Genomic DNA, 6,000 nt, shown 5'->3' with positions numbered 1-6,000 from the left:
GAGGTTTTTGAGTTTATTTGGAGCTGCACCTATCCAGGCAAGTGGAGAGTATCCCATCACACTCGTGACTTGTGCCTTGTGGAGGACAGGATGTGGGGAGTCAGGAGGTGAATAACTCGTCGCAGGATTGCCAGCCTCTGACTTGCTCTTGTCGCCTCAAGGTGTGGTGTACATGAACTGAAGTGAAGAGAAGGGAAGTTAGATTGATTTTGACAGTCCAGGTTATTGTGTTCCGTTACCTGGGTCTTTTGAATCTGTGTTTTACTGTTGTCTGAATGGAGATATAACTGGGAGTTAGATTAACTAGTGAAGCTAGGACTTATCTTCTTGGTAATTTGCAAACCTGTGCATCCGCTTAAAATCATTTTTTTTTAAATCAGAAAAGGTTAAATTTAGTTTTCTAATAAATCCAGAAGATTTTTTGGGCTTTTACTACTGAATTCAAGTCACGCATCTCAAATTAAATACAAATTGTAAAACAGTCAGGGTGTTGGTTGGAAGTTTCTCTCTGGGTTTTGAACAGCTCAGCATTTACCATCTGCTGTGCCATATCGGGTTCAGGAAGGCGACTCACCATCGTCCACTCAAGTGGCAATTAAGGATGGGTAACAAGTGACAGTGACACTAGGCTGTTCCCCTAGTTGAAGAATGAAGAATACTGAGCCTGGAAGTAACCACTGCGGGATTAGGAGCGACTGCAGGTCCCCTGCTGAATAGGACCTAATTTGATTTTTTTCAACACTCACTTTAGCTCATCCTGGACATCAGTCCCATCGACCCACTTCCACGATACCCCTTCAGCGGTCTCATTTAACCCAATCCAGTACACCTTCTGTACATCATAGCCAGCAACGAACTTCTGAAAATAAGGAGAGGGGGAAGCAGTAAGGAAATCTCCCTCTACAGGTACAGCCCGGACATAGACACAGTAAAACTCGCTCTTCAGTTACAGCACGGGCATACACACAGAGTGAAGCTCCCTCTACACTGTCCCATTCAAACACTCCAAAGGCAGGTACAGCACGGGGTTAGATATAGAGTAAAGATTCCTCTACTCTGTCCCTAAAAAAAAAACCTCCCAGTTCACCGCTCACCTGCTCCTTCCTGTTGCGAATGACCAAGAGGTCCGCACCCTGCGCAATGCAGTTCTGCCGACTCTTCTCCCAGTCCAGGACATTCTTAGAAAAATAATAGCAGTTGCCCCCGTAAGGTTTCCAGAAACGGTGGCACAGCTCGCTGCTGCAGTCTGGTGTGTGGGTAGGAGAGAGAGGGAATGATGGAGCAGAAATGAAGTCAGAAAAAAGAGAAAAAAGAAATCAACATAGATCACAATAAGTTGAGCACTGTGCACAGTTCTGGTCACCTCATTCCAGAAAGGAAGTATCTGCACGAGAGAGGGTACAGAGCAGATTTACTAGGAAGTTGCTACCCAGGACTGGAAAATTGCAGCGAAGAGGACAGATTGGAAAGGTTGGAGCTGTTCTCCTTGGAAACCAGGAGGATGAGGAGTGGCTGGGTTTCAGGGCGATTTGATCGAGTGGTGCAAAATTACGAGGGGCCGGGATGGAGAAGATGGGAAGGGCCAATTTACTTAAAGGGGTTGCATTTGCTGGAAATTCAAGGGTTAAGCTGGGGGGCGGTGGTGATGCTGGAGTGGGGTTCATTCGATCAATGTTTAAGATATCAATGGGAGCAGGTGTCCTATGGAAAAGGAATTCTGCCCTCGGTGCCGGGTCCGGCCTACACATGAGTCCAAACCTGCAGCAATGTGGGTAACTCTGAACTGCCTTCAGTTGAAGAGGCAATTGGGGAGGGGGCGACACATACTGGCATTGCCAGCGTCGCTCACATCCCAGTAAGAACTAAAAAAAAACATGAACAGATGAGGTCGAGGGAGGGAAGCTGGTTAATAACCGAGGCTAAGTGTAAAAATGAACAACAGGGTGGTAGAAATTTGGCAGCCGCTCCCCAAAGACAAGAGAGGTTATCGGGACAGCACTTACTGACCAACTTGCAGAAGGCCGATAGCCAGTTGCAGAAGGCTTCTTGGAACTGGGCGCACTTGCCCGTGGAGACTTGCACAGCGAGTTCGTCCTTCAGTTTGGATGTATTATCTTCCATGGTTTCAGCAGCCAGCTTCTGCTCAGCGAGGGATCTCTCTACCGACAAGCCTGCACCACAATCAGGTCGGCACAAATCAGAATTGAGGGCGGCCCATGTGTGACTCCCTCTTGGAGGGTCAAAACCCATGGAGCGCCGAACTTTCAGAGGGTCAGAGCTGAGGGTGCGCCACACTGTTGGAGGGTCAGTGCTGAGGGAGTGCCGCACTATTAGAGGGTCAGTGCTGAGGGAGCGCCACACTGTCGGAGGGTCAGTGCTGAGGGAGTGCCACACTGTCAGAGGGTCAGCGCTGAGGAAGGACCGCACTGTCGAGGGTCAGTGCAGAAGGAGTGCCGAACTGTTGGAGGGTCAACGTTGTGGGAGGAGAGCACTGTTGGAGGTTCAGTACTGAGGGAGTGCCTCACTGTTGGAGGGTCAGTACTGACTGACTGCCGCGCTGTCGGACGGTCAGCACGGAGGGAGGACCGCACTATCGGAGGGTAAGCACCGAAGGAGCGCCGCACCGTCGGAGGGTCAGTACAAGAGGCTTTGTAAAACCGAACTAAGGACGGAGTCTTACCCTCAAAGAATAACACCAGGGCAGCAACAGCAAAGATTCCACACAGTGCAAAGAGGGCCAGTGCCAGCTTGCTCCATTTCGAATTGAGGACTCTTCGTGTCTTTGATGCTGTAAGGAGGTGATGATCAGACATTACTGCCACGCTCAGGAGGATGAACGCTCGTCTCACCCTCGCACAGACCTTCCTACACACCCCCTCACACAGACCTTCCTACACACCCCCTCGCTCAGACCTTCCTACACACCCCCTCGCACAGACCTTCCTACACACCCCCTCGCTCAGACCTTCCTACACACCCCCTCGCTCAGACCTTCCTGCACACCCCCTCGCACAGACCTTCCTACATACCCCCTCGCCCAGACCTTCTGGGACACGCTCGCCTCCCCCTTTCCCATTAATTCCGGGGCCCTGTCGTTGCCCCTCACTTACACCAGAATATTTGGGGTCCAGCGCCTTTGGGGGTGGTTTGGGAGGGGTCCAGCAACTTTGGGGGGTGGTTTGTGTGGGGTCCAGTGCCCAGCGTTTTGGGGCTTGTGTTTTTTTTTTGCAGTGTGGTGGTTCAGTGTTTTGGGGGTCCAGTGTTTTGGGAGTTTGGGGGTTCAGTGTTTTGGGAGTTTGGTGGTTCAGTGTTTTGGGGGTTCAGTGTTTTGGGGGGTTCAGTGTTTTGTGGGTTTGGGGGGTTCAGTGTTTTGGGGGTTCAGTGTATTGGGGTTTGGGGGTTCAGTTGATTTGTGGTTTAGTGTGTTTGGGATGTGGGGGTTCTGTGTTATGGGGGTGCAGTGTTTTGGGGTTTAGGGTTTAGGGATTCAGTGTTTTTGGGTTTAGGGGTTCTGTGTTTAGGGTTTAGGGGTTCAGTTTTTCAGGGTTTTGGGTTCAGTTTTGGGGCTCAATGTTGTGGGTTGTGTTGCTTTGGGTTCAGTGTGTTTGTGGTTTGGGGGTTCAGTGTGTTTGGGATTTGGGGGTTCAATGTGTTAGGGTTTTGGGGTTCTGTGTTTAAGCGTTTGGGAGTTCATTGTGTTTGGGATTTGGAGGTTCAGTGTGTTAGGGTTTTTGGGTTCTGTGTTTAAGCATTTGGGGGTTCAGTGTTTTTTGGGTTCACTGTCTCTCAGGGTTTTAGGGCTCACTGTTGGTGTTCAGTTCTTTTCGGGTTCAGTGTGTTTGGTGTTTGGGGGGGTTCGGTGTTTGGGGGCCAAGCCTACCTGCTTGCTCCTCTTCATCCAGCGGTTGCACGTCCTCAGAACGGCGCTCCCTGAAGCCGATCTCGTCCAGGAACCTCACCTGCATCCCCAGCATGGCTTTGGGGAGGTGCTCCAAGTCCCTCTGCCTGTCCGCCAGGGCGCCTGGCAACCCCGCCGGCTCGTCCGCCCTGTCCAAGATGTGCATGCCCACCATGGTACCTTCGTATTCCTCCAGGGGCATGGAGTCAGGGCGCAGGATCCTATCGACCTACTCCTCGTCCAGCTCCATGCTCTCCTCCCTCATTTCCCTCCGTCCCAACAGTCTCTTCGATTTACCCAATGGCGATGTGGTCATTGTGTCTTTCTGCCTCCGCGTCCCCTCCCTCACTCCCGGCTGTGAAGCAATTCTTCTCAAAGATTAAATATCAAATGTTTTTGGGCTTTGACGAGTTAAGTCGAATTGGATAATTTCCTGAGCAATGGGCAAAGAATTTCAATTCTGGCGAATGTTGCACATCACACATTTCACGGCAAATAATTATTGATGTCTACTTTTAATTAGTGACTTTACACGGGATTTTTAGATTAATCCCTAACTGATATTTAATAAAATTCAAATTACAATTTATAAAAAATTAAATTAACATTTAAATAATGTTCATGTTTTAAAATATAAAAAAGAATTACTTATTCTATTAAGATGAGTTATTGATTGACAATACTCAATTACTCCTAATACACTAATATTAGGTGAATAGGGGATTAAGATTCACTGAGAATGTGGTTTGACCAGTGACAATTAAATGAATTTTCTCTTTTAGAATAATTATTAGGTTAGTTTAATTACTTAATTATGATATGCATTAACATTTGCAATTACATAACAAAATTAAGTAATAACGAAATGCATTAGCATGTTTAAATATGAATTAACAAATATGAAGTGAGACTAACTAACAATCAGGTATATTAATGAGAGACTAATTGCAAAATATATTCAGTTACTGGCGTATGTGAGTTCAGTGTTAGAGATGTTTGGGATTTCAATGTTTTTGGTGATTGGGGGCTGTGTTTGTGGGGTTTGAGGTTTAGTGTTTAGATAGGTTAATAATATATTTAATTATAGGTCAATCATCGAGATGACTGAATATTCTGTCAGATTAGTGATAGATTATTAAAATAAGTCTATTACATATATTGAGATAATTGAATATTCAGACAGATTAGTGAAGATTAAGATTAATCGATGATTATATATTATTGAGATTATTGAATATTCAGACAGATTAGTGACAGATATTTAAGATTTATAAAGGATTAGATATATTATTATTGATATTATTGAATATTCAGATTAGTGACAGATTATTAAAATTAATCGATAATTAGATATATTATTATTGAGATTATTGACTATTCAGACAGATTAGTGACAGATTATTAAGATTTATAAATGATTAGATATATTATTATTGACTATTCAGACAGATTATTGACAGATCATTAAGATTTATAAATGATTAGATATATTATTATTGAGATTATTGAATATTCAGACAGATTAGTGACAGATTATTAAGATTTATAAATGATTAGCTATATAAAGGATGGATGTTTGATAATAAAAAGCTATTTAGAGAGTTGGATGGATTCCTGATACTATTTGAATTGAATCTTGTTAATGATCTATTATTCTCTGGATTAATATTGATTATAGATATTAAAGACTAATAGAAGATAATTTTTCCTGGTTTCTATGATGATGAGTTCGGGATGTGCTCCAGCCGGAGGCCTCCTGCTCCTCCACGGGCCCAGTTTGAAGCCTCCGCCTCTCGCAGCCTTTTCAGCCGCCCTCAGGGATCTGGCTGCGCCGCCTGACTCAGCACATCCGGTAGGCAGGGGCGGCCATCTTGGTAACGAAGGGAAGCGGCTGGAAATGAGGTAACGACCCCGGAAAAGATTCCCGGGAGGTCACCACTGGGACAGAGACACAGGGCATCACGTGACTCACTGGGCTGGAGACTCAATGGAGCAGAACAGGGAGTGAAGCAATATTAATATATTAATAATAACTGGAGACTTATTGTCTTAACTCACTGGCATAAATAAACTTTAATACCTGAATAAAATTGTCACATTCT

Source organism: Cetorhinus maximus, unplaced genomic scaffold (genome assembly GCF_964194155.1).
Source record: "Cetorhinus maximus unplaced genomic scaffold, sCetMax3.hap1.1 HAP1_SCAFFOLD_44, whole genome shotgun sequence".
Lineage (NCBI taxonomy): Eukaryota > Metazoa > Chordata > Chondrichthyes > Lamniformes > Cetorhinidae > Cetorhinus > Cetorhinus maximus.
Note: the sequence above shows the minus strand (reverse complement) of the source record.